Source organism: Phyllobates terribilis, unplaced genomic scaffold (genome assembly GCF_046119375.1).
Source record: "Phyllobates terribilis strain yellow unplaced genomic scaffold, ASM4611937v1 Scaffold_5__5_contigs__length_657084704, whole genome shotgun sequence".
Lineage (NCBI taxonomy): Eukaryota > Metazoa > Chordata > Amphibia > Anura > Dendrobatidae > Phyllobates > Phyllobates terribilis.
This window is the reverse complement of record NW_027362765.1, coordinates 99,333,309-99,360,394: the sequence shown is the minus strand read 5'-3', so window position 1 is coordinate 99,360,394 and position 27,086 is coordinate 99,333,309. Positions and strand designations below refer to the sequence as shown.

The window sequence follows — 27,086 nt, the reverse complement described above, 5'->3', positions numbered from 1 at the left end:
GGCTGTCCAGCAGCAGACTGAAGGTGGCTGCTGCTGTGCACAGGTATATAAAGGCTCAGAGCCTATTATGACACGCGCAGCCAGCGTTCCATTGCCACATTCCATCTACTGCAGGCAGGATACCTGGCTGGCTGAATGTCGCTGAGAAGCTCACAGAGACCGCCATAAGCAACAGTTTAACAGAATGCCACAGACTAATCAACCAAACTTTTTGGGTTGGGTTCTCTTTTATAGTCTGCAGGCATTAAATGAAAGAAGTCAGTGTTCCAGCAGAAGGAGACAACGTTTCAGAAAAGGCATTGTAGCAAACCAAAAAAGAAATTTTAAGCGCAGCAGAGTAACCAGCGCACATACCTGTTAGCTCAGGTGAGTTTAAAAGGCTGCTGTTGATAACAAGGGCATTTGTTAAATAAATGGTGTGTGTGCAACAATATACTGAAAGGTCAATTATATTGTGCAGCTTATCTCACCACCTGTAGTTATTTAGGTGAAAGCTCCAAAATGCTTGCCTAATATGTCTGTTTATCCAAAAGGAAGTAAAAAGGGAGAGCTAGAAAGATAGCATTGCATCACATTACATGGCAATGCAATGCACAGTTGCTGAAGTTGAACCAAAATGAGCTTGTAATCTGGCTTCTGCAACTTTGAACATGAAAAATCCAATGAGGAGAAGAAAAGCAAAGCCAAAGAGTCCATCCCAAAATCCGACAAACAAGCAAAATGAACAAAAAACATTGAATTCAATTCTTTCTGATTTTAGAAACTGCATTAAAGAAGGGGTGCACCGGTCCTGGAGATACTGCAATACCAGGTCAATGCGTGGAGTGGACAGAGCAAGCTCTTTTTCCATCTCCCTGTTCTAAAAATCCATTTAATATATGGTCCCCAGATAGGGGACGTATCAGATATTAAACTGATAAGAACAGATACTACACTTGATCTTAGCCAAAAGGCCGAGAAGCGATAACCAGAATTGGTTTCAAACTACGGAGCCACCCAAGGATCCTGAAAAGTCCATTTGTGGAGATGAGCTCCTGGACTCCCGTTAAGAAGACATGTTGTCAACCTCTAGATCCCTTACATGCCTGCACTTTTCGGCTTGCTGCTGCTGCAATCCACGCGTTTTAGATCTGCATAACTCCACCTCTTTAAACACAGCACCTTCACCCCCTGCTGTTCCCACCCGCCTCAACACCGTTGGAAGGGAGGAGAACCAATTAAGGCGGGGGGTGGGGTGGAACGAGCAGCTGTCTACCCTTAGCAGGAGGGCTCCTGATTACATACCTCTCCTGCTGCTGCTGCTGCTGGCTGTCCAGCAGCAGACTGAAGGTGGCTGCTGCTGTGCACAGGTATATAAAGGCTCAGAGCCTATTATGACACGCGCAGCCAGCGTTCCATTGCCACATTCCATCTACTGCAGGCAGGATACCTGGCTGGCTGAATGTCGCTGAGAAGCTCACAGAGACCGCCATAAGCAACAGTTTAACAGAATGCCACAGACTAATCAACCAAACTTTTTGGGTTGGGTTCTCTTTTATAGTCTGCAGGCATTAAATGAAAGAAGTCAGTGTTCCAGCAGAAGGAGACAACGTTTCAGAAAAGGCATTGTAGCAAACCAAAAAAGAAATTTTAAGCGCAGCAGAGTAACCAGCGCACATACCTGTTAGCTCAGGTGAGTTTAAAAGGCTGCTGTTGATAACAAGGGCATTTGCTAAATAGATGGTGTGTGTGCAACAATATACTGAAAGGTCAATTATATTGTGCAGCTTATCTCACCACCTGTAGTTATTTAGGTGAAAGCTCCAAAATGCTTGCCTAATATGTCTGTTTATCCAAAAGGAAGTAAAAAGGGAGAGCTAGAAAGATAGCATTGCATCACATTACATGGCAATGCAATGCACAGTTGCTGAAGTTGAACCAAAATGAGCTTGTAATCTGGCTTCTGCAACTTTGAACATGAAAAATCCAATGAGGAGAAGAAAAGCAAAGCCAAAGAGTCCATCCCAAAATCCGACAAACAAGCAAAATGAACAAAAAACATTGAATTCAATTCTTTCTGATTTTAGAAACTGCATTAAAGAAGGGGTGCACCGGTCCTGGAGATACTGCAATACCAGGTCAATGCGTGGAGTGGACAGAGCAAGCTCTTTTTCCATCTCCCTGTTCTAAAAATCCATTTAATATATGGTCCCCAGATAGGGGACGTATCAGATATTAAACTGATAAGAACAGATACTACACTTGATCTTAGCCAAAAGGCCGAGAAGCGATAACAAGAATTGGTTTCAAACTACGGAGCCACCCAAGGATCCTGAAAAGTCCATTTGTGGAGATGAGCTCCTGGACTCCCGTTAAGAAGACATGTTGTCAACCTCTAGATCCCTTACATGCCTGCACTTTTCGGCTTGCTGCTGCTGCAATCCACGCGTTTTAGATCTGCATAACTCCACCTCTTTAAACACAGCACCTTCACCCCCTGCTGTTCCCACCCGCCTCAACACCGTTGGAAGGGAGGAGAACCAATTAAGGCGGGGGGTGGGGTGGAACGAGCAGCTGTCTACCCTTAGCAGGAGGGCTCCTGATTACATACCTCTCCTGCTGCTGCTGCTGCTGGCTGTCCAGCAGCAGACTGAAGGTGGCTGCTGCTGTGCACAGGTATATAAAGGCTCAGAGCCTATTATGACACGCGCAGCCAGCGTTCCATTGCCACATTCCATCTACTGCAGGCAGGATACCTGGCTGGCTGAATGTCGCTGAGAAGCTCACAGAGACCGCCATAAGCAACAGTTTAACAGAATGCCACAGACTAATCAACCAAACTTTTTGGGTTGGGTTCTCTTTTATAGTCTGCAGGCATTAAATGAAAGAAGTCAGTGTTCCAGCAGAAGGAGACAACGTTTCAGAAAAGGCATTGTAGCAAACCAAAAAAGAAATTTTAAGCGCAGCAGAGTAACCAGCGCACATACCTGTTAGCTCAGGTGAGTTTAAAAGGCTGCTGTTGATAACAAGGGCATTTGCTAAATAGATGGTGTGTGTGCAACAATATACTGAAAGGTCAATTATATTGTGCAGCTTATCTCACCACCTGTAGTTATTTAGGTGAAAGCTCCAAAATGCTTGCCTAATATGTCTGTTTATCCAAAAGGAAGTAAAAAGGGAGAGCTAGAAAGATAGCATTGCATCACATTACATGGCAATGCAATGCACAGTTGCTGAAGTTGAACCAAAATGAGCTTGTAATCTGGCTTCTGCAACTTTGAACATGAAAAATCCAATGAGGAGAAGAAAAGCAAAGCCAAAGAGTCCATCCCAAAATCCGACAAACAAGCAAAATGAACAAAAAACATTGAATTCAATTCTTTCTGATTTTAGAAACTGCATTAAAGAAGGGGTGCACCGGTCCTGGAGATACTGCAATACCAGGTCAATGCGTGGAGTGGACAGAGCAAGCTCTTTTTCCATCTCCCTGTTCTAAAAATCCATTTAATATATGGTCCCCAGATAGGGGACGTATCAGATATTAAACTGATAAGAACAGATACTACACTTGATCTTAGCCAAAAGGCCGAGAAGCGATAACCAGAATTGGTTTCAAACTACGGAGCCACCCAAGGATCCTGAAAAGTCCATTTGTGGAGATGAGCTCCTGGACTCCCGTTAAGAAGACATGTTGTCAACCTCTAGATCCCTTACATGCCTGCACTTTTCGGCTTGCTGCTGCTGCAATCCACGCGTTTTAGATCTGCATAACTCCACCTCTTTAAACACAGCACCTTCACCCCCTGCTGTTCCCACCCGCCTCAACACCGTTGGAAGGGAGGAGAACCAATTAAGGCGGGGGGTGGGGTGGAACGAGCAGCTGTCTACCCTTAGCAGGAGGGCTCCTGATTACATACCTCTCCTGCTGCTGCTGCTGCTGGCTGTCCAGCAGCAGACTGAAGGTGGCTGCTGCTGTGCACAGGTATATAAAGGCTCAGAGCCTATTATGACACGCGCAGCCAGCGTTCCATTGCCACATTCCATCTACTGCAGGCAGGATACCTGGCTGGCTGAATGTCGCTGAGAAGCTCACAGAGACCGCCATAAGCAACAGTTTAACAGAATGCCACAGACTAATCAACCAAACTTTTTGGGTTGGGTTCTCTTTTATAGTCTGCAGGCATTAAATGAAAGAAGTCAGTGTTCCAGCAGAAGGAGACAACGTTTCAGAAAAGGCATTGTAGCAAACCAAAAAAGAAATTTTAAGCGCAGCAGAGTAACCAGCGCACATACCTGTTAGCTCAGGTGAGTTTAAAAGGCTGCTGTTGATAACAAGGGCATTTGCTAAATAGATGGTGTGTGTGCAACAATATACTGAAAGGTCAATTATATTGTGCAGCTTATCTCACCACCTGTAGTTATTTAGGTGAAAGCTCCAAAATGCTTGCCTAATATGTCTGTTTATCCAAAAGGAAGTAAAAAGGGAGAGCTAGAAAGATAGCATTGCATCACATTACATGGCAATGCAATGCACAGTTGCTGAAGTTGAACCAAAATGAGCTTGTAATCTGGCTTCTGCAACTTTGAACATGAAAAATCCAATGAGGAGAAGAAAAGCAAAGCCAAAGAGTCCATCCCAAAATCCGACAAACAAGCAAAATGAACAAAAAACATTGAATTCAATTCTTTCTGATTTTAGAAACTGCATTAAAGAAGGGGTGCACCGGTCCTGGAGATACTGCAATACCAGGTCAATGCGTGGAGTGGACAGAGCAAGCTCTTTTTCCATCTCCCTGTTCTAAAAATCCATTTAATATATGGTCCCCAGATAGGGGACGTATCAGATATTAAACTGATAAGAACAGATACTACACTTGATCTTAGCCAAAAGGCCGAGAAGCGATAACAAGAATTGGTTTCAAACTACGGAGCCACCCAAGGATCCTGAAAAGTCCATTTGTGGAGATGAGCTCCTGGACTCCCGTTAAGAAGACATGTTGTCAACCTCTAGATCCCTTACATGCCTGCACTTTTCGGCTTGCTGCTGCTGCAATCCACGCGTTTTAGATCTGCATAACTCCACCTCTTTAAACACAGCACCTTCACCCCCTGCTGTTCCCACCCGCCTCAACACCGTTGGAAGGGAGGAGAACCAATTAAGGCGGGGGGTGGGGTGGAACGAGCAGCTGTCTACCCTTAGCAGGAGGGCTCCTGATTACATACCTCTCCTGCTGCTGCTGCTGCTGGCTGTCCAGCAGCAGACTGAAGGTGGCTGCTGCTGTGCACAGGTATATAAAGGCTCAGAGCCTATTATGACACGCGCAGCCAGCGTTCCATTGCCACATTCCATCTACTGCAGGCAGGATACCTGGCTGGCTGAATGTCGCTGAGAAGCTCACAGAGACCGCCATAAGCAACAGTTTAACAGAATGCCACAGACTAATCAACCAAACTTTTTGGGTTGGGTTCTCTTTTATAGTCTGCAGGCATTAAATGAAAGAAGTCAGTGTTCCAGCAGAAGGAGACAACGTTTCAGAAAAGGCATTGTAGCAAACCAAAAAAGAAATTTTAAGCGCAGCAGAGTAACCAGCGCACATACCTGTTAGCTCAGGTGAGTTTAAAAGGCTGCTGTTGATAACAAGGGCATTTGCTAAATAGATGGTGTGTGTGCAACAATATACTGAAAGGTCAATTATATTGTGCAGCTTATCTCACCACCTGTAGTTATTTAGGTGAAAGCTCCAAAATGCTTGCCTAATATGTCTGTTTATCCAAAAGGAAGTAAAAAGGGAGAGCTAGAAAGATAGCATTGCATCACATTACATGGCAATGCAATGCACAGTTGCTGAAGTTGAACCAAAATGAGCTTGTAATCTGGCTTCTGCAACTTTGAACATGAAAAATCCAATGAGGAGAAGAAAAGCAAAGCCAAAGAGTCCATCCCAAAATCCGACAAACAAGCAAAATGAACAAAAAACATTGAATTCAATTCTTTCTGATTTTAGAAACTGCATTAAAGAAGGGGTGCACCGGTCCTGGAGATACTGCAATACCAGGTCAATGCGTGGAGTGGACAGAGCAAGCTCTTTTTCCATCTCCCTGTTCTAAAAATCCATTTAATATATGGTCCCCAGATAGGGGACGTATCAGATATTAAACTGATAAGAACAGATACTACACTTGATCTTAGCCAAAAGGCCGAGAAGCGATAACCAGAATTGGTTTCAAACTACGGAGCCACCCAAGGATCCTGAAAAGTCCATTTGTGGAGATGAGCTCCTGGACTCCCGTTAAGAAGACATGTTGTCAACCTCTAGATCCCTTACATGCCTGCACTTTTCGGCTTGCTGCTGCTGCAATCCACGCGTTTTAGATCTGCATAACTCCACCTCTTTAAACACAGCACCTTCACCCCCTGCTGTTCCCACCCGCCTCAACACCGTTGGAAGGGAGGAGAACCAATTAAGGCGGGGGGTGGGGTGGAACGAGCAGCTGTCTACCCTTAGCAGGAGGGCTCCTGATTACATACCTCTCCTGCTGCTGCTGCTGCTGGCTGTCCAGCAGCAGACTGAAGGTGGCTGCTGCTGTGCACAGGTATATAAAGGCTCAGAGCCTATTATGACACGCGCAGCCAGCGTTCCATTGCCACATTCCATCTACTGCAGGCAGGATACCTGGCTGGCTGAATGTCGCTGAGAAGCTCACAGAGACCGCCATAAGCAACAGTTTAACAGAATGCCACAGACTAATCAACCAAACTTTTTGGGTTGGGTTCTCTTTTATAGTCTGCAGGCATTAAATGAAAGAAGTCAGTGTTCCAGCAGAAGGAGACAACGTTTCAGAAAAGGCATTGTAGCAAACCAAAAAAGAAATTTTAAGCGCAGCAGAGTAACCAGCGCACATACCTGTTAGCTCAGGTGAGTTTAAAAGGCTGCTGTTGATAACAAGGGCATTTGCTAAATAGATGGTGTGTGTGCAACAATATACTGAAAGGTCAATTATATTGTGCAGCTTATCTCACCACCTGTAGTTATTTAGGTGAAAGCTCCAAAATGCTTGCCCAATATGTCTGTTTATCCAAAAGGAAGTAAAAAGGGAGAGCTAGAAAGATAGCATTGCATCACATTACATGGCAATGCAATGCACAGTTGCTGAAGTTGAACCAAAATGAGCTTGTAATCTGGCTTCTGCAACTTTGAACATGAAAAATCCAATGAGGAGAAGAAAAGCAAAGCCAAAGAGTCCATCCCAAAATCCGACAAACAAGCAAAATGAACAAAAAACATTGAATTCAATTCTTTCTGATTTTAGAAACTGCATTAAAGAAGGGGTGCACCGGTCCTGGAGATACTGCAATACCAGGTCAATGCGTGGAGTGGACAGAGCAAGCTCTTTTTCCATCTCCCTGTTCTAAAAATCCATTTAATATATGGTCCCCAGATAGGGGACGTATCAGATATTAAACTGATAAGAACAGATACTACACTTGATCTTAGCCAAAAGGCCGAGAAGCGATAACCAGAATTGGTTTCAAACTACGGAGCCACCCAAGGATCCTGAAAAGTCCATTTGTGGAGATGAGCTCCTGGACTCCCGTTAAGAAGACATGTTGTCAACCTCTAGATCCCTAACATGCCTGCACTTTTCGGCTTGCTGCTGCTGCAATCCACGCGTTTTAGATCTGCATAACTCCACCTCTTTAAACACAGCACCTTCACCCCCTGCTGTTCCCACCCGCCTCAACACCGTTGGAAGGGAGGAGAACCAATTAAGGCGGGGGGTGGGGTGGAACGAGCAGCTGTCTACCCTTAGCAGGAGGGCTCCTGATTACATACCTCTCCTGCTGCTGCTGCTGGCTGTCCAGCAGCAGACTGAAGGTGGCTGCTGCTGTGCACAGGTATATAAAGGCTCAGAGCCTATTATGACACGCGCAGCCAGCGTTCCATTGCCACATTCCATCTACTGCAGGCAGGATACCTGGCTGGCTGAATGTCGCTGAGAAGCTCACAGAGACCGCCATAAGCAACAGTTTAACAGAATGCCACAGACTAATCAACCAAACTTTTTGGGTTGGGTTCTCTTTTATAGTCTGCAGGCATTAAATGAAAGAAGTCAGTGTTCCAGCAGAAGGAGACAACGTTTCAGAAAAGGCATTGTAGCAAACCAAAAAAGAAATTTTAAGCGCAGCAGAGTAACCAGCGCACATACCTGTTAGCTCAGGTGAGTTTAAAAGGCTGCTGTTGATAACAAGGGCATTTGCTAAATAGATGGTGTGTGTGCAACAATATACTGAAAGGTCAATTATATTGTGCAGCTTATCTCACCACCTGTAGTTATTTAGGTGAAAGCTCCAAAATGCTTGCCTAATATGTCTGTTTATCCAAAAGGAAGTAAAAAGGGAGAGCTAGAAAGATAGCATTGCATCACATTACATGGCAATGCAATGCACAGTTGCTGAAGTTGAACCAAAATGAGCTTGTAATCTGGCTTCTGCAACTTTGAACATGAAAAATCCAATGAGGAGAAGAAAAGCAAAGCCAAAGAGTCCATCCCAAAATCCGACAAACAAGCAAAATGAACAAAAAACATTGAATTCAATTCTTTCTGATTTTAGAAACTGCATTAAAGAAGGGGTGCACCGGTCCTGGAGATACTGCAATACCAGGTCAATGCGTGGAGTGGACAGAGCAAGCTCTTTTTCCATCTCCCTGTTCTAAAAATCCATTTAATATATGGTCCCCAGATAGGGGACGTATCAGATATTAAACTGATAAGAACAGATACTACACTTGATCTTAGCCAAAAGGCCGAGAAGCGATAACCAGAATTGGTTTCAAACTACGGAGCCACCCAAGGATCCTGAAAAGTCCATTTGTGGAGATGAGCTCCTGGACTCCCGTTAAGAAGACATGTTGTCAACCTCTAGATCCCTTACATGCCTGCACTTTTCGGCTTGCTGCTGCTGCAATCCACGCGTTTTAGATCTGCATAACTCCACCTCTTTAAACACAGCACCTTCACCCCCTGCTGTTCCCACCCGCCTCAACACCGTTGGAAGGGAGGAGAACCAATTAAGGCGGGGGGTGGGGTGGAACGAGCAGCTGTCTACCCTTAGCAGGAGGGCTCCTGATTACATACCTCTCCTGCTGCTGCTGCTGCTGGCTGTCCAGCAGCAGACTGAAGGTGGCTGCTGCTGTGCACAGGTATATAAAGGCTCAGAGCCTATTATGACACGCGCAGCCAGCGTTCCATTGCCACATTCCATCTACTGCAGGCAGGATACCTGGCTGGCTGAATGTCGCTGAGAAGCTCACAGAGACCGCCATAAGCAACAGTTTAACAGAATGCCACAGACTAATCAACCAAACTTTTTGGGTTGGGTTCTCTTTTATAGTCTGCAGGCATTAAATGAAAGAAGTCAGTGTTCCAGCAGAAGGAGACAACGTTTCAGAAAAGGCATTGTAGCAAACCAAAAAAGAAATTTTAAGCGCAGCAGAGTAACCAGCGCACATACCTGTTAGCTCAGGTGAGTTTAAAAGGCTGCTGTTGATAACAAGGGCATTTGCTAAATAGATGGTGTGTGTGCAACAATATACTGAAAGGTCAATTATATTGTGCAGCTTATCTCACCACCTGTAGTTATTTAGGTGAAAGCTCCAAAATGCTTGCCTAATATGTCTGTTTATCCAAAAGGAAGTAAAAAGGGAGAGCTAGAAAGATAGCATTGCATCACATTACATGGCAATGCAATGCACAGTTGCTGAAGTTGAACCAAAATGAGCTTGTAATCTGGCTTCTGCAACTTTGAACATGAAAAATCCAATGAGGAGAAGAAAAGCAAAGCCAAAGAGTCCATCCCAAAATCCGACAAACAAGCAAAATGAACAAAAAACATTGAATTCAATTCTTTCTGATTTTAGAAACTGCATTAAAGAAGGGGTGCACCGGTCCTGGAGATACTGCAATACCAGGTCAATGCGTGGAGTGGACAGAGCAAGCTCTTTTTCCATCTCCCTGTTCTAAAAATCCATTTAATATATGGTCCCCAGATAGGGGACGTATCAGATATTAAACTGATAAGAACAGATACTACACTTGATCTTAGCCAAAAGGCCGAGAAGCGATAACCAGAATTGGTTTCAAACTACGGAGCCACCCAAGGATCCTGAAAAGTCCATTTGTGGAGATGAGCTCCTGGACTCCCGTTAAGAAGACATGTTGTCAACCTCTAGATCCCTTACATGCCTGCACTTTTCGGCTTGCTGCTGCTGCAATCCACGCGTTTTAGATCTGCATAACTCCACCTCTTTAAACACAGCACCTTCACCCCCTGCTGTTCCCACCCGCCTCAACACCGTTGGAAGGGAGGAGAACCAATTAAGGCGGGGGGTGGGGTGGAACGAGCAGCTGTCTACCCTTAGCAGGAGGGCTCCTGATTACATACCTCTCCTGCTGCTGCTGCTGCTGGCTGTCCAGCAGCAGACTGAAGGTGGCTGCTGCTGTGCACAGGTATATAAAGGCTCAGAGCCTATTATGACACGCGCAGCCAGCGTTCCATTGCCACATTCCATCTACTGCAGGCAGGATACCTGGCTGGCTGAATGTCGCTGAGAAGCTCACAGAGACCGCCATAAGCAACAGTTTAACAGAATGCCACAGACTAATCAACCAAACTTTTTGGGTTGGGTTCTCTTTTATAGTCTGCAGGCATTAAATGAAAGAAGTCAGTGTTCCAGCAGAAGGAGACAACGTTTCAGAAAAGGCATTGTAGCAAACCAAAAAAGAAATTTTAAGCGCAGCAGAGTAACCAGCGCACATACCTGTTAGCTCAGGTGAGTTTAAAAGGCTGCTGTTGATAACAAGGGCATTTGCTAAATAGATGGTGTGTGTGCAACAATATACTGAAAGGTCAATTATATTGTGCAGCTTATCTCACCACCTGTAGTTATTTAGGTGAAAGCTCCAAAATGCTTGCCTAATATGTCTGTTTATCCAAAAGGAAGTAAAAAGGGAGAGCTAGAAAGATAGCATTGCATCACATTACATGGCAATGCAATGCACAGTTGCTGAAGTTGAACCAAAATGAGCTTGTAATCTGGCTTCTGCAACTTTGAACATGAAAAATCCAATGAGGAGAAGAAAAGCAAAGCCAAAGAGTCCATCCCAAAATCCGACAAACAAGCAAAATGAACAAAAAACATTGAATTCAATTCTTTCTGATTTTAGAAACTGCATTAAAGAAGGGGTGCACCGGTCCTGGAGATACTGCAATACCAGGTCAATGCGTGGAGTGGACAGAGCAAGCTCTTTTTCCATCTCCCTGTTCTAAAAATCCATTTAATATATGGTCCCCAGATAGGGGACGTATCAGATATTAAACTGATAAGAACAGATACTACACTTGATCTTAGCCAAAAGGCCGAGAAGCGATAACCAGAATTGGTTTCAAACTACGGAGCCACCCAAGGATCCTGAAAAGTCCATTTGTGGAGATGAGCTCCTGGACTCCCGTTAAGAAGACATGTTGTCAACCTCTAGATCCCTTACATGCCTGCACTTTTCGGCTTGCTGCTGCTGCAATCCACGCGTTTTAGATCTGCATAACTCCACCTCTTTAAACACAGCACCTTCACCCCCTGCTGTTCCCACCCGCCTCAACACCGTTGGAAGGGAGGAGAACCAATTAAGGCGGGGGGTGGGGTGGAACGAGCAGCTGTCTACCCTTAGCAGGAGGGCTCCTGATTACATACCTCTCCTGCTGCTGCTGCTGCTGGCTGTCCAGCAGCAGACTGAAGGTGGCTGCTGCTGTGCACAGGTATATAAAGGCTCAGAGCCTATTATGACACGCGCAGCCAGCGTTCCATTGCCACATTCCATCTACTGCAGGCAGGATACCTGGCTGGCTGAATGTCGCTGAGAAGCTCACAGAGACCGCCATAAGCAACAGTTTAACAGAATGCCACAGACTAATCAACCAAACTTTTTGGGTTGGGTTCTCTTTTATAGTCTGCAGGCATTAAATGAAAGAAGTCAGTGTTCCAGCAGAAGGAGACAACGTTTCAGAAAAGGCATTGTAGCAAACCAAAAAAGAAATTTTAAGCGCAGCAGAGTAACCAGCGCACATACCTGTTAGCTCAGGTGAGTTTAAAAGGCTGCTGTTGATAACAAGGGCATTTGCTAAATAGATGGTGTGTGTGCAACAATATACTGAAAGGTCAATTATATTGTGCAGCTTATCTCACCACCTGTAGTTATTTAGGTGAAAGCTCCAAAATGCTTGCCTAATATGTCTGTTTATCCAAAAGGAAGTAAAAAGGGAGAGCTAGAAAGATAGCATTGCATCACATTACATGGCAATGCAATGCACAGTTGCTGAAGTTGAACCAAAATGAGCTTGTAATCTGGCTTCTGCAACTTTGAACATGAAAAATCCAATGAGGAGAAGAAAAGCAAAGCCAAAGAGTCCATCCCAAAATCCGACAAACAAGCAAAATGAACAAAAAACATTGAATTCAATTCTTTCTGATTTTAGAAACTGCATTAAAGAAGGGGTGCACCGGTCCTGGAGATACTGCAATACCAGGTCAATGCGTGGAGTGGACAGAGCAAGCTCTTTTTCCATCTCCCTGTTCTAAAAATCCATTTAATATATGGTCCCCAGATAGGGGACGTATCAGATATTAAACTGATAAGAACAGATACTACACTTGATCTTAGCCAAAAGGCCGAGAAGCGATAACCAGAATTGGTTTCAAACTACGGAGCCACCCAAGGATCCTGAAAAGTCCATTTGTGGAGATGAGCTCCTGGACTCCCGTTAAGAAGACATGTTGTCAACCTCTAGATCCCTTACATGCCTGCACTTTTCAGCTTGCTGCTGCTGCAATCCACGCGTTTTAGATCTGCATAACTCCACCTCTTTAAACACAGCACCTTCACCCCCTGCTGTTCCCACCCGCCTCAACACCGTTGGAAGGGACGAGAACCAATTAAGGCGGGGGGTGGGGTGGAACGAGCAGCTGTCTACCCTTAGCAGGAGGGCTCCTGATTACATACCTCTCCTGCTGCTGCTGCTGCTGGCTGTCCAGCAGCAGACTGAAGGTGGCTGCTGCTGTGCACAGGTATATAAAGGCTCAGAGCCTATTATGACACGCGCAGCCAGCGTTCCATTGCCACATTCCATCTACTGCAGGCAGGATACCTGGCTGGCTGAATGTCGCTGAGAAGCTCACAGAGACCGCCATAAGCAACAGTTTAACAGAATGCCACAGACTAATCAACCAAACTTTTTGGGTTGGGTTCTCTTTTATAGTCTGCAGGCATTAAATGAAAGAAGTCAGTGTTCCAGCAGAAGGAGACAACGTTTCAGAAAAGGCATTGTAGCAAACCAAAAAAGAAATTTTAAGCGCAGCAGAGTAACCAGCGCACATACCTGTTAGCTCAGGTGAGTTTAAAAGGCTGCTGTTGATAACAAGGGCATTTGCTAAATAGATGGTGTGTGTGCAACAATATACTGAAAGGTCAATTATATTGTGCAGCTTATCTCACCACCTGTAGTTATTTAGGTGAAAGCTCCAAAATGCTTGCCTAATATGTCTGTTTATCCAAAAGGAAGTAAAAAGGGAGAGCTAGAAAGATAGCATTGCATCACATTACATGGCAATGCAATGCACAGTTGCTGAAGTTGAACCAAAATGAGCTTGTAATCTGGCTTCTGCAACTTTGAACATGAAAAATCCAATGAGGAGAAGAAAAGCAAAGCCAAAGAGTCCATCCCAAAATCCGACAAACAAGCAAAATGAACAAAAAACATTGAATTCAATTCTTTCTGATTTTAGAAACTGCATTAAAGAAGGGGTGCACCGGTCCTGGAGATACTGCAATACCAGGTCAATGCGTGGAGTGGACAGAGCAAGCTCTTTTTCCATCTCCCTGTTCTAAAAATCCATTTAATATATGGTCCCCAGATAGGGGACGTATCAGATATTAAACTGATAAGAACAGATACTACACTTGATCTTAGCCAAAAGGCCGAGAAGCGATAACCAGAATTGGTTTCAAACTACGGAGCCACCCAAGGATCCTGAAAAGTCCATTTGTGGAGATGAGCTCCTGGACTCCCGTTAAGAAGACATGTTGTCAACCTCTAGATCCCTTACATGCCTGCACTTTTCGGCTTGCTGCTGCTGCAATCCACGCGTTTTAGATCTGCATAACTCCACCTCTTTAAACACAGCACCTTCACCCCCTGCTGTTCCCACCCGCCTCAACACCGTTGGAAGGGAGGAGAACCAATTAAGGCGGTGGGTGGGGTGGAACGAGCAGCTGTCTACCCTTAGCAGGAGGGCTCCTGATTACATACCTCTCCTCCTGCTGCTGCTGCTGGCTGTCCAGCAGCAGACTGAAGGTGGCTGCTGCTGTGCACAGGTATATAAAGGCTCAGAGCCTATTATGACACGCGCAGCCAGCGTTCCATTGCCACATTCCATCTACTGCAGGCAGGATACCTGGCTGGCTGAATGTCGCTGAGAAGCTCACAGAGACCGCCATAAGCAACAGTTTAACAGAATGCCACAGACTAATCAACCAAACTTTTTGGGTTGGGTTCTCTTTTATAGTCTGCAGGCATTAAATGAAAGAAGTCAGTGTTCCAGCAGAAGGAGACAACGTTTCAGAAAAGGCATTGTAGCAAACCAAAAAAGAAATTTTAAGCGCAGCAGAGTAACCAGCGCACATACCTGTTAGCTCAGGTGAGTTTAAAAGGCTGCTGTTGATAACAAGGGCATTTGCTAAATAGATGGTGTGTGTGCAACAATATACTGAAAGGTCAATTATATTGTGCAGCTTATCTCACCACCTGTAGTTATTTAGGTGAAAGCTCCAAAATGCTTGCCTAATATGTCTGTTTATCCAAAAGGAAGTAAAAAGGGAGAGCTAGAAAGATAGCATTGCATCACATTACATGGCAATGCAATGCACAGTTGCTGAAGTTGAACCAAAATGAGCTTGAAATCTGGCTTCTGCAACTTTGAACATGAAAAATCCAATGAGGAGAAGAAAAGCAAAGCCAAAGAGTCCATCCCAAAATCCGACAAACAAGCAAAATGAACAAAAAACATTGAATTCAATTCTTTCTGATTTTAGAAACTGCATTAAAGAAGGGGTGCACCGGTCCTGGAGATACTGCAATACCAGGTCAATGCGTGGAGTGGACAGAGCAAGCTCTTTTTCCATCTCCCTGTTCTAAAAATCCATTTAATATATGGTCCCCAGATAGGGGACGTATCAGATATTAAACTGATAAGAACAGATACTACACTTGATCTTAGCCAAAAGGCCGAGAAGCGATAACCAGAATTGGTTTCAAACTACGGAGCCACCCAAGGATCCTGAAAAGTCCATTTGTGGAGATGAGCTCCTGGACTCCCGTTAAGAAGACATGTTGTCAACCTCTAGATCCCTTACATGCCTGCACTTTTCGGCTTGCTGCTGCTGCAATCCACGCGTTTTAGATCTGCATAACTCCACCTCTTTAAACACAGCACCTTCACCCCCTGCTGTTCCCACCCGCCTCAACACCGTTGGAAGGGAGGAGAACCAATTAAGGCGGGGGGTGGGGTGGAACGAGCAGCTGTCTACCCTTAGCAGGAGGGCTCCTGATTACATACCTCTCCTGCTGCTGCTGCTGCTGGCTGTCCAGCAGCAGACTGAAGGTGGCTGCTGCTGTGCACAGGTATATAAAGGCTCAGAGCCTATTATGACACGCGCAGCCAGCGTTCCATTGCCACATTCCATCTACTGCAGGCAGGATACCTGGCTGGCTGAATGTCGCTGAGAAGCTCACAGAGACCGCCATAAGCAACAGTTTAACAGAATGCCACAGACTAATCAACCAAACTTTTTGGGTTGGGTTCTCTTTTATAGTCTGCAGGCATTAAATGAAAGAAGTCAGTGTTCCAGCAGAAGGAGACAACGTTTCAGAAAAGGCATTGTAGCAAACCAAAAAAGAAATTTTAAGCGCAGCAGAGTAACCAGCGCACATACCTGTTAGCTCAGGTGAGTTTAAAAGGCTGCTGTTGATAACAAGGGCATTTGCTAAATAGATGGTGTGTGTGCAACAATATACTGAAAGGTCAATTATATTGTGCAGCTTATCTCACCACCTGTAGTTATTTAGGTGAAAGCTCCAAAATGCTTGCCTAATATGTCTGTTTATCCAAAAGGAAGTAAAAAGGGAGAGCTAGAAAGATAGCATTGCATCACATTACATGGCAATGCAATGCACAGTTGCTGAAGTTGAACCAAAATGAGCTTGTAATCTGGCTTCTGCAACTTTGAACATGAAAAATCCAATGAGGAGAAGAAAAGCAAAGCCAAAGAGTCCATCCCAAAATCCGACAAACAAGCAAAATGAACAAAAAACATTGAATTCAATTCTTTCTGATTTTAGAAACTGCATTAAAGAAGGGGTGCACCGGTCCTGGAGATACTGCAATACCAGGTCAATGCGTGGAGTGGACAGAGCAAGCTCTTTTTCCATCTCCCTGTTCTAAAAATCCATTTAATATATGGTCCCCAGATAGGGGACGTATCAGATATTAAACTGATAAGAACAGATACTACACTTGATCTTAGCCAAAAGGCCGAGAAGCGATAACCAGAATTGGTTTCAAACTACGGAGCCACCCAAGGATCCTGAAAAGTCCATTTGTGGAGATGAGCTCCTGGACTCCCGTTAAGAAGACATGTTGTCAACCTCTAGATCCCTTACATGCCTGCACTTTTCGGCTTGCTGCTGCTGCAATCCACGCGTTTTAGATCTGCATAACTCCACCTCTTTAAACACAGCACCTTCACCCCCTGCTGTTCCCACCCGCCTCAACACCGTTGGAAGGGAGGAGAACCAATTAAGGCGCGGGGTGGGGTGGAACGAGCAGCTGTCTACCCTTAGCAGGAGGGCTCCTGATTACATACCTCTCCTGCTGCTGCTGCTGCTGGCTGTCCAGCAGCAGACTGAAGGTGGCTGCTGCTGTGCACAGGTATATAAAGGCTCAGAGCCTATTATGACACGCGCAGCCAGCGTTCCATTGCCACATTCCATCTACTGCAGGCAGGATACCTGGCTGGCTGAATGTCGCTGAGAAGCTCACGGAGACCGCCATAAGCAACAGTTTAACAGAATGCCACAGACTAATCAACCAAACTTTTTGGGTTGGGTTCTCTTTTATAGTCTGCAGGCATTAAATGAAAGAAGTCAGTGTTCCAGCAGAAGGAGACAACGTTTCAGAAAAGGCATTGTAGCAAACCAAAAAAGAAATTTTAAGCGCAGCAGAGTAACCAGCGCACATACCTGTTAGCTCAGGTGAGTTTAAAAGGCTGCTGTTGATAACAAGGGCATTTGCTAAATAGATGGTGTGTGTGCAACAATATACTGAAAGGTCAATTATATTGTGCAGCTTATCTCACCACCTGTAGTTATTTAGGTGAAAGCTCCAAAATGCTTGCCTAATATGTCTGTTTATCCAAAAGGAAGTAAAAAGGGAGAGCTAGAAAGATAGCATTGCATCACATTACATGGCAATGCAATGCACAGTTGCTGAAGTTGAACCAAAATGAGCTTGTAATCTGGCTTCTGCAACTTTGAACATGAAAAATCCAATGAGGAGAAGAAAAGCAAAGCCAAAGAGTCCATCCCAAAATCCGACAAACAAGCAAAATGAACAAAAAACATTGAATTCAATTCTTTCTGATTTTAGAAACTGCATTAAAGAAGGGGTGCACCGGTCCTGGAGATACTGCAATACCAGGTCAATGCGTGGAGTGGACAGAGCAAGCTCTTTTTCCATCTCCCTGTTCTAAAAATCCATTTAATATATGGTCCCCAGATAGGGGACGTATCAGATATTAAACTGATAAGAACAGATACTACACTTGATCTTAGCCAAAAGGCCGAGAAGCGATAACCAGAATTGGTTTCAAACTACGGAGCCACCCAAGGATCCTGAAAAGTCCATTTGTGGAGATGAGCTCCTGGACTCCCGTTAAGAAGACATGTTGTCAACCTCTAGATCCCTTACATGCCTGCACTTTTCGGCTTGCTGCTGCTGCAATCCACGCGTTTTAGATCTGCATAACTCCACCTCTTTAAACACAGCACCTTCACCCCCTGCTGTTCCCACCCGCCTCAACACCGTTGGAAGGGAGGAGAACCAATTAAGGCGGGGGGTGGGGTGGAACGAGCAGCTGTCTACCCTTAGCAGGAGGGCTCCTGATTACATACCTCTCCTGCTGCTGCTGCTGCTGGCTGTCCAGCAGCAGACTGAAGGTGGCTGCTGCTGTGCACAGGTATATAAAGGCTCAGAGCCTATTATGACACGCGCAGCCAGCGTTCCATTGCCACATTCCATCTACTGCAGGCAGGATACCTGGCTGGCTGAATGTCGCTGAGAAGCTCACAGAGACCGCCATAAGCAACAGTTTAACAGAATGCCACAGACTAATCAACCAAACTTTTTGGGTTGGGTTCTCTTTTATAGTCTGCAGGCATTAAATGAAAGAAGTCAGTGTTCCAGCAGAAGGAGACAACGTTTCAGAAAAGGCATTGTAGCAAACCAAAAAAGAAATTTTAAGCGCAGCAGAGTAACCAGCGCACATACCTGTTAGCTCAGGTGAGTTTAAAAGGCTGCTGTTGATAACAAGGGCATTTGCTAAATAGATGGTGTGTGTGCAACAATATACTGAAAGGTCAATTATATTGTGCAGCTTATCTCACCACCTGTAGTTATTTAGGTGAAAGCTCCAAAATGCTTGCCTAATATGTCTGTTTATCCAAAAGGAAGTAAAAAGGGAGAGCTAGAAAGATAGCATTGCATCACATTACATGGCAATGCAATGCACAGTTGCTGAAGTTGAACCAAAATGAGCTTGTAATCTGGCTTCTGCAACTTTGAACATGAAAAATCCAATGAGGAGAAGAAAAGCAAAGCCAAAGAGTCCATCCCAAAATCCGACAAACAAGCAAAATGAACAAAAAACATTGAATTCAATTCTTTCTGATTTTAGAAACTGCATTAAAGAAGGGGTGCACCGGTCCTGGAGATACTGCAATACCAGGTCAATGCGTGGAGTGGACAGAGCAAGCTATTTTTCCATCTCCCTGTTCTAAAAATCCATTTAATATATGGTCCCCAGATAGGGGACGTATCAGATATTAAACTGATAAGAACAGATACTACACTTGATCTTAGCCAAAAGGCCGAGAAGCGATAACCAGAATTGGTTTCAAACTACGGAGCCACCCAAGGATCCTGAAAAGTCCATTTGTGGAGATGAGCTCCTGGACTCCAGTTAAGAAGACATGTTGTCAACCTCTAGATCCCTTACATGCCTGCACTTTTCGGCTTGCTGCTGCTGCAATTCACGCGTTTTAGATCTGCATAACTCCACCTCTTTAAACACAGCACCTTCACCCCCTGCTGTTCCCACCTGCCTCAACACCGTTGGAAGGGAGGAGAACCAATTAAGGCGGGGGGTGGGGTGGAACGAGCAGCTGTCTACCCTTAGCAGGAGGGCTCCTGATTACATACCTCTCCTGCTGCTGCTGCTGCTGGCTGTCCAGCAGCAGACTGAAGGTGGCTGCTGCTGTGCACAGGTATATAAAGGCTCAGAGCCTATTATGACACGCGCAGCCAGCGTTCCATTGCCACATTCCATCTACTGCAGGCAGGATACCTGGCTGGCTGATTGTCGCTGAGAAGCTCACAGAGACCGCCATAAGCAACAGTTTAACAGAATGCCACAGACTAATCAACCAAACTTTTTGGGTTGGGTTCTCTTTTATAGTCTGCAGGCATTAAATGAAAGAAGTCAGTGTTCCAGCAGAAGGAGACAACGTTTCAGAAAAGGCATTGTAGCAAACCAAAAATGAAATTTTAAGCGCAGCAGAGTAACCAGCGCACATACCTGTTAGCTCAGGTGAGTTTAAAAGGCTGCTGTTGATAACAAGGGCATTTGCTAAATAGATGGTGTGTGTGCAACAATATACTGAAAGGTCAATTATATTGTGCAGCTTATCTCACCACCTGTAGTTATTTAGGTGAAAGCTCCAAAATGCTTGCCTAATATGTCTGTTTATCCAAAAGGAAGTAAAAAGGGAGAGCTAGAAAGATAGCATTGCATCACATTACATGGCAATGCAATGCACAGTTGCTGAAGTTGAACCAAAATGAGCTTGTAATCTGGCTTCTGCAACTTTGAACATGAAAAATCCAATGAGGAGAAGAAAAGCAAAGCCAAAGAGTCCATCCCAAAATCCGACAAACAAGCAAAATGAACAAAAAACATTGAATTCAATTCTTTCTGATTTTAGAAACTGCATTAAAGAAGGGGTGCACCGGTCCTGGAGATACTGCAATACCAGGTCAATGCGTGGAGTGGACAGAGCAAGCTCTTTTTCCATCTCCCTGTTCTAAAAATCCATTTAATATATGGTCCCCAGATAGGGGACGTATCAGATATTAAACTGATAAGAACAGATACTACACTTGATCTTAGCCAAAAGGCCGAGAAGCGATAACCAGAATTGGTTTCAAACTACGGAGCCACCCAAGGATCCTGAAAAGTCCATTTGTGGAGATGAGCTCCTGGACTCCCGTTAAGAAGACATGTTGTCAACCTCTAGATCCCTTACATGCCTGCACTTTTCGGCTTGCTGCTGCTGCAATCCACGCGTTTTAGATCTGCATAACTCCACCTCTTTAAACACAGCACCTTCACCCCCTGCTGTTCCCACCCGCCTCAACACCGTTGGAAGGGAGGAGAACCAATTAAGGCGGGGGGTGGGGTGGAACGAGCAGCTGTCTACCCTTAGCAGGAGGGCTCCTGATTACATACCTCTCCTGCTGCTGCTGCTGCTGGCTGTCCAGCAGCAGACTGAAGGTGGCTGCTGCTGTGCACAGGTATATAAAGGCTCAGAGCCTATTATGACACGCGCAGCCAGCGTTCCATTGCCACATTCCATCTACTGCAGGCAGGATACCTGGCTGGCTGAATGTCGCTGAGAAGCTCACAGAGACCGCCATAAGCAACAGTTTAACAGAATGCCACAGACTAATCAACCAAACTTTTTGGGTTGGGTTCTCTTTTATAGTCTGCAGGCATTAAATGAAAGAAGTCAGTGTTCCAGCAGAAGGAGACAACGTTTCAGAAAAGGCATTGTAGCAAACCAAAAAAGAAATTTTAAGCGCAGCAGAGTAACCAGCGCACATACCTGTTAGCTCAGGTGAGTTTAAAAGGCTGCTGTTGATAACAAGGGCATTTGCTAAATAGATGGTGTGTGTGCAACAATATACTGAAAGGTCAATTATATTGTGCAGCTTATCTCACCACCTGTAGTTATTTAGGTGAAAGCTCCAAAATGCTTGCCTAATATGTCTGTTTATCCAAAAGGAAGTAAAAAGAGAGAGCTAGAAAGATAGCATTGCATCACATTACATGGCAATGCAATGCACAGTTGCTGAAGTTGAACCAAAATGAGCTTGTAATCTGGCTTCTGCAACTTTGAACATGAAAAATCCAATGAGGAGAAGAAAAGCAAAGCCAAAGAGTCCATCCCAAAATCCGACAAACAAGCAAAATGAACAAAAAACATTGAATTCAATTCTTTCTGATTTTAGAAACTGCATTAAAGAAGGGGTGCACCGGTCCTGGAGATACTGCAATACCAGGTCAATGCGTGGAGTGGACAGAGCAAGCTCTTTTTCCATCTCCCTGTTCTAAAAATCCATTTAATATATGGTCCCCAGATAGGGGACGTATCAGATATTAAACTGATAAGAACAGATACTACACTTGATCTTAGCCAAAAGGCCGAGAAGCGATAACCAGAATTGGTTTCAAACTACGGAGCCACCCAAGGATCCTGAAAAGTCCATTTGTGGAGATGAGCTCCTGGACTCCCGTTAAGAAGACATGTTGTCAACCTCTAGATCCCTTACATGCCTGCACTTTTCGGCATGCTGCTGCTGCAATCCACGCGTTTTAGATCTGCATAACTCCACCTCTTTAAACACAGCACCTTCACCCCCTGCTGTTCCCACCCGCCTCAACACCGTTGGAAGGGAGGAGAACCAATTAAGGCGGGGGGTGGGGTGGAACGAGCAGCTGTCTACCCTTAGCAGGAGGGCTCCTGATTACATACCTCTCCTGCTGCTGCTGCTGGCTGTCCAGCAGCAGACTGAAGGTGGCTGCTGCTGTGCACAGGTATATAAAGGCTCAGAGCCTATTATGACACGCGCAGCCAGCGTTCCATTGCCACATTCCATCTACTGCAGGCAGGATACCTGGCTGGCTGAATGTCGCTGAGAAGCTCACAGAGACCGCCATAAGCAACAGTTTAACAGAATGCCACAGACTAATCAACCAAACTTTTTGGGTTGGATTCTCTTTTATAGTCTGCAGGCATTAAATGAAAGAAGTCAGTGTTCCAGCAGAAGGAGACAACGTTTCAGAAAAGGCATTGTAGCAAACCAAAAAAGAAATTTTAAGCGCAGCAGAGTAACCAGCGCACATACCTGTTAGCTCAGGTGAGTTTAAAAGGCTGCTGTTGATAACAAGGGCATTTGCTAAATAGATGGTGTGTGTGCAACAATATACTGAAAGGTCAATTATATTGTGCAGCTTATCTCACCACCTGTAGTTATTTAGGTGAAAGCTCCAAAATGCTTGCCTAATATGTCTGTTTATCCAAAAGGAAGTAAAAAGGGAGAGCTAGAAAGATAGCATTGCATCACATTACATGGCAATGCAATGCACAGTTGCTGAAGTTGAACCAAAATGAGCTTGTAATCTGGCTTCTGCAACTTTGAACATGAAAAATCCAATGAGGAGAAGAAAAGCAAAGCCAAAGAGTCCATCCCAAAATCCGACAAACAAGCAAAATGAACAAAAAACATTGAATTCAATTCTTTCTGATTTTAGAAACTGCATTAAAGAAGGGGTGCACCGGTCCTGGAGATACTGCAATACCAGGTCAATGCGTGGAGTGGACAGAGCAAGCTCTTTTTCCATCTCCCTGTTCTAAAAATCCATTTAATATATGGTCCCCAGATAGGGGACGTATCAGATATTAAACTGATAAGAACAGATACTACACTTGATCTTAGCCAAAAGGCCGAGAAGCGATAACCAGAATTGGTTTCAAACTACGGAGCCACCCAAGGATCCTGAAAAGTCCATTTGTGGAGATGAGCTCCTGGACTCCCGTTAAGAAGACATGTTGTCAACCTCTAGATCCCTTACATGCCTGCACTTTTCGGCTTGCTGCTGCTGCAATCCACGCGTTTTAGATCTGCATAACTCCACCTCTTTAAACACAGCACCTTCACCCCCTGCTGTTCCCACCCGCCTCAACACCGTTGGAAGGGAGGAGAACCAATTAAGGCGGGGGGTGGGGTGGAACGAGCAGCTGTCTACCCTTAGCAGGAGGGCTCCTGATTACATACCTCTCCTGCTGCTGCTGCTGCTGGCTGTCCAGCAGCAGACTGAAGGTGGCTGCTGCTGTGCACAGGTATATAAAGGCTCAGAGCCTATTATGACACGCGCAGCCAGCGTTCCATTGCCACATTCCATCTACTGCAGGCAGGATACCTGGCTGGCTGAATGTCGCTGAGAAGCTCACAGAGACCGCCATAAGCAACAGTTTAACAGAATGCCACAGACTAATCAACCAAACTTTTTGGGTTGGGTTCTCTTTTATAGTCTGCAGGCATTAAATGAAAGAAGTCAGTGTTCCAGCAGAAGGAGACAACGTTTCAGAAAAGGCATTGTAGCAAACCAAAAAAGAAATTTTAAGCGCAGCAGCGTAACCAGCGCACATACCTGTTAGCTCAGGTGAGTTTAAAAGGCTGCTGTTGATAACAAGGGCATTTGCTAAATAGATGGTGTGTGTGCAACAATATACTGAAAGGTCAATTATATTGTGCAGCTTATCTCACCACCTGTAGTTATTTAGGTGAAAGCTCCAAAATGCTTGCCTAATATGTCTGTTTATCCAAAAGGAAGTAAAAAGGGAGAGCTAGAAAGATAGCATTGCATCACATTACATGGCAATGCAATGCACAGTTGCTGAAGTTGAACCAAAATGAGCTTGTAATCTGGCTTCTGCAACTTTGAACATGAAAAATCCAATGAGGAGAAGAAAAGCAAAGCCAAAGAGTCCATCCCAAAATCCGACAAACAAGCAAAATGAACAAAAAACATTGAATTCAATTCTTTCTGATTTTAGAAACTGCATTAAAGAAGGGGTGCACCGGTCCTGGAGATACTGCAATACCAGGTCAATGCGTGGAGTGGACAGAGCAAGCTCTTTTTCCATCTCCCTGTTCTAAAAATCCATTTAATATATGGTCCCCAGATAGGGGACGTATCAGATATTAAACTGATAAGAACAGATACTACACTTGATCTTAGCCAAAAGGCCGAGAAGCGATAACCAGAATTGGTTTCAAACTACGGAGCCACCCAAGGATCCTGAAAAGTCCATTTGTGGAGATGAGCTCCTGGACTCCCGTTAAGAAGACATGTTGTCAACCTCTAGATCCCTTACATGCCTGCACTTTTCGGCTTGCTGCTGCTGCAATCCACGCGTTTTAGATCTGCATAACTCCACCTCTTTAAACACAGCACCTTCACCCCCTGCTGTTCCCACCCGCCTCAACACCGTTGGAAGGGAGGAGAACCAATTAAGGCGGGGGGTGGGGTGGAACGAGCAGCTGTCTACCCTTAGCAGGAGGGCTCCTGATTACATACCTCTCCTGCTGCTGCTGCTGCTGGCTGTCCAGCAGCAGACTGAAGGTGGCTGCTGCTGTGCACAGGTATATAAAGGCTCAGAGCCTATTATGACACGCGCAGCCAGCGTTCCATTGCCACATTCCATCTACTGCAGGCAGGATACCTGGCTGGCTGAATGTCGCTGAGAAGCTCACAGAGACCGCCATAAGCAACAGTTTAACAGAATGCCACAGACTAATCAACCAAACTTTTTGGGTTGGGTTCTCTTTTATAGTCTGCAGGCATTAAATGAAAGAAGTCAGTGTTCCAGCAGAAGGAGACAACGTTTCAGAAAAGGCATTGTAGCAAACCAAAAAAGAAATTTTAAGCGCAGCAGAGTAACCAGCGCACATACCTGTTAGCTCAGGTGAGTTTAAAAGGCTGCTGTTGATAACAAGGGCATTTGCTAAATAGATGGTGTGTGTGCAACAATATACTGAAAGGTCAATTATATTGTGCAGCTTATCTCACCACCTGTAGTTATTTAGGTGAAAGCTCCAAAATGCTTGCCTAATATGTCTGTTTATCCAAAAGGAAGTAAAAAGGGAGAGCTAGAAAGATAGCATTGCATCACATTACATGGCAATGCAATGCACAGTTGCTGAATTTGAACCAAAATGAGCTTGTAATCTGGCTTCTGCAACTTTGAACATGATAAATCCAATGAGGAGAAGAAAAGCAAAGCCAAAGAGTCCATCCCAAAATCCGACAAACAAGCAAAATGAACAAAAAACATTGAATTCAATTCTTTCTGATTTTAGAAACTGCATTAAAGAAGGGGTGCATCGGTCCTGGAGATACTGCAATACCAGGTCAATGCGTGGAGTGGACAGAGCAAGCTCTTTTTCCATCTCCCTGTTCTAAAAATCCATTTAATATATGGTCCCCAGATAGGGGACGTATCAGATATTAAACTGATAAGAACAGATACTACACTTGATCTTAGCCAAAAGGCCGAGAAGCGATAACCAGAATTGGTTTCAAACTACGGAGCCACCCAAGGATCCTGAAAAGTCCATCTGTGGAGATGAGCTCCTGGACTCCCGTTAAGAAGACATGTTGTCAACCTCTAGATCCCTTACATGCCTGCACTTTTCGGCTTGCTGCTGCTGCAATCCACGCATTTTAGATCTGCATAACTCCACCTCTTTAAACACAGCACCTTCACCCCCTGCTGTTCCCACCCGCCTCAACACCGTTGGAAGGGAGGAGAACCAATTAAGGCGGGGGGTGGGGTGGAACGAGCAGCTGTCTACCCTTAGCAGGAGGGCTCCTGATTACATACCTCTCCTGCTGCTGCTGCTGCTGGCTGTCCAGCAGCAGACTGAAGGTGCCTGCTGCTGTGCACAGGTATATAAAGGCTCAGAGCCTATTATGACACGCGCAGCCAGCGTTCCATTGCCACATTCCATCTACTGCAGGCAGGATACCTGGCTGGCTGAATGTCGCTGAGAAGCTCACAGAGACCGCCATAAGCAACAGTTTAACAGAATGCCACAGACTAATCAACCAAACTTTTTGGGTTGGGTTCTCTTTTATAGTCTGCAGGCATTAAATGAAAGAAGTCAGTGTTCCAGCAGAAGGAGACAACGTTTCAGAAAAGGCATTGTAGCAAACCAAAAAAGAAATTTTAAGCGCAGCAGAGTAACCAGCGCACATACCTGTTAGCTCATGTGAGTTTAAAAGGCTGCTGTTGATAACAAGGGCATTTGCTAAATAGATGGTGTGTGTGCAACAATATACTGAAAGGTCAATTATATTGTGCAGCTTATCTCACCACCTGTAGTTATTTAGGTGAAAGCTCCAAAATGCTTGCCTAATATGTCTGTTTATCCAAAAGGAAGTAAAAAGGGAGAGCTAGAAAGATAGCATTGCATCACATTACATGGCAATGCAATGCACAGTTGCTGAAGTTGAACCAAAATGAGCTTGTAATCTGGCTTCTGCAACTTTGAACATGAAAAATCCAATGAGGAGAAGAAAAGCAAAGCCAAAGAGTCCATCCCAAAATCCGACAAACAAGCAAAATGAACAAAAAACATTGAATTCAATTCTTTCTGATTTTAGAAACTGCATTAAAGAAGGGGTGCACCGGTCCTGGAGATACTGCAATACCAGGTCAATGCGTGGAGTGGACAGAGCAAGCTCTTTTTCCATCTCCCTGTTCTAAAAATCCATTTAATATATGGTCCCCAGATAGGGGACGTATCAGATATTAAACTGATAAGAACAGATACTACACTTGATCTTAGCCAAAAGGCCGAGAAGCGATAACCAGA

General features: G+C 44.8%; 21 non-coding genes across 21 annotated transcripts; all 21 read right to left on the bottom strand.

Moving 5' to 3' along the window:
• Positions 1–774: 774 nt before the first annotated feature.
• LOC141274300 (U2 spliceosomal RNA) lies at positions 775–965 on the bottom strand. The gene has a single exon (XR_012322581.1). It is a non-coding gene; the product is annotated as a U2 spliceosomal RNA (small nuclear RNA).
• A 1,115-nt stretch (positions 966–2,080) lies between these two features.
• On the bottom strand, positions 2,081–2,271 carry LOC141274299 (U2 spliceosomal RNA). The gene has a single exon (XR_012322580.1). It is a non-coding gene; the product is annotated as a U2 spliceosomal RNA (small nuclear RNA).
• Positions 2,272–3,386: 1,115 nt separating this feature from the next.
• Positions 3,387–3,577, bottom strand: LOC141274298 (U2 spliceosomal RNA). The gene has a single exon (XR_012322579.1). It is a non-coding gene; the product is annotated as a U2 spliceosomal RNA (small nuclear RNA).
• A 1,115-nt stretch (positions 3,578–4,692) lies between these two features.
• LOC141274296 (U2 spliceosomal RNA) lies at positions 4,693–4,883 on the bottom strand. The gene has a single exon (XR_012322577.1). It is a non-coding gene; the product is annotated as a U2 spliceosomal RNA (small nuclear RNA).
• Positions 4,884–5,998: 1,115 nt separating this feature from the next.
• Positions 5,999–6,189, bottom strand: LOC141274295 (U2 spliceosomal RNA). The gene has a single exon (XR_012322576.1). It is a non-coding gene; the product is annotated as a U2 spliceosomal RNA (small nuclear RNA).
• Positions 6,190–7,304: 1,115 nt separating this feature from the next.
• Positions 7,305–7,495, bottom strand: LOC141274294 (U2 spliceosomal RNA). Its single transcript, XR_012322575.1, has one exon. It is a non-coding gene; the product is annotated as a U2 spliceosomal RNA (small nuclear RNA).
• Positions 7,496–8,607: 1,112 nt separating this feature from the next.
• Positions 8,608–8,798, bottom strand: LOC141274293 (U2 spliceosomal RNA). Its single transcript, XR_012322574.1, has one exon. It is a non-coding gene; the product is annotated as a U2 spliceosomal RNA (small nuclear RNA).
• Positions 8,799–9,913: 1,115 nt separating this feature from the next.
• Positions 9,914–10,104, bottom strand: LOC141274292 (U2 spliceosomal RNA). Its single transcript, XR_012322573.1, has one exon. It is a non-coding gene; the product is annotated as a U2 spliceosomal RNA (small nuclear RNA).
• A 1,115-nt stretch (positions 10,105–11,219) lies between these two features.
• On the bottom strand, positions 11,220–11,410 carry LOC141274291 (U2 spliceosomal RNA). Its single transcript, XR_012322572.1, has one exon. It is a non-coding gene; the product is annotated as a U2 spliceosomal RNA (small nuclear RNA).
• A 1,115-nt stretch (positions 11,411–12,525) lies between these two features.
• On the bottom strand, positions 12,526–12,716 carry LOC141274289 (U2 spliceosomal RNA). Its single transcript, XR_012322571.1, has one exon. It is a non-coding gene; the product is annotated as a U2 spliceosomal RNA (small nuclear RNA).
• Positions 12,717–13,831: 1,115 nt separating this feature from the next.
• Positions 13,832–14,022, bottom strand: LOC141274288 (U2 spliceosomal RNA). The gene has a single exon (XR_012322570.1). It is a non-coding gene; the product is annotated as a U2 spliceosomal RNA (small nuclear RNA).
• Positions 14,023–15,137: 1,115 nt separating this feature from the next.
• Positions 15,138–15,328, bottom strand: LOC141274286 (U2 spliceosomal RNA). The gene has a single exon (XR_012322569.1). It is a non-coding gene; the product is annotated as a U2 spliceosomal RNA (small nuclear RNA).
• Positions 15,329–16,443: 1,115 nt separating this feature from the next.
• LOC141274285 (U2 spliceosomal RNA) lies at positions 16,444–16,634 on the bottom strand. The gene has a single exon (XR_012322568.1). It is a non-coding gene; the product is annotated as a U2 spliceosomal RNA (small nuclear RNA).
• A 1,115-nt stretch (positions 16,635–17,749) lies between these two features.
• Positions 17,750–17,940, bottom strand: LOC141274283 (U2 spliceosomal RNA). The gene has a single exon (XR_012322566.1). It is a non-coding gene; the product is annotated as a U2 spliceosomal RNA (small nuclear RNA).
• A 1,115-nt stretch (positions 17,941–19,055) lies between these two features.
• LOC141149777 (U2 spliceosomal RNA) lies at positions 19,056–19,246 on the bottom strand. The gene has a single exon (XR_012246062.1). It is a non-coding gene; the product is annotated as a U2 spliceosomal RNA (small nuclear RNA).
• Positions 19,247–20,361: 1,115 nt separating this feature from the next.
• Positions 20,362–20,552, bottom strand: LOC141274282 (U2 spliceosomal RNA). The gene has a single exon (XR_012322565.1). It is a non-coding gene; the product is annotated as a U2 spliceosomal RNA (small nuclear RNA).
• Positions 20,553–21,667: 1,115 nt separating this feature from the next.
• On the bottom strand, positions 21,668–21,858 carry LOC141274281 (U2 spliceosomal RNA). Its single transcript, XR_012322564.1, has one exon. It is a non-coding gene; the product is annotated as a U2 spliceosomal RNA (small nuclear RNA).
• A 1,112-nt stretch (positions 21,859–22,970) lies between these two features.
• Positions 22,971–23,161, bottom strand: LOC141274280 (U2 spliceosomal RNA). The gene has a single exon (XR_012322563.1). It is a non-coding gene; the product is annotated as a U2 spliceosomal RNA (small nuclear RNA).
• Positions 23,162–24,276: 1,115 nt separating this feature from the next.
• Positions 24,277–24,467, bottom strand: LOC141274279 (U2 spliceosomal RNA). The gene has a single exon (XR_012322562.1). It is a non-coding gene; the product is annotated as a U2 spliceosomal RNA (small nuclear RNA).
• Positions 24,468–25,582: 1,115 nt separating this feature from the next.
• LOC141149441 (U2 spliceosomal RNA) lies at positions 25,583–25,773 on the bottom strand. The gene has a single exon (XR_012245738.1). It is a non-coding gene; the product is annotated as a U2 spliceosomal RNA (small nuclear RNA).
• A 1,115-nt stretch (positions 25,774–26,888) lies between these two features.
• LOC141274278 (U2 spliceosomal RNA) lies at positions 26,889–27,079 on the bottom strand. Its single transcript, XR_012322561.1, has one exon. It is a non-coding gene; the product is annotated as a U2 spliceosomal RNA (small nuclear RNA).
• Positions 27,080–27,086: the final 7 nt, after the last annotated feature.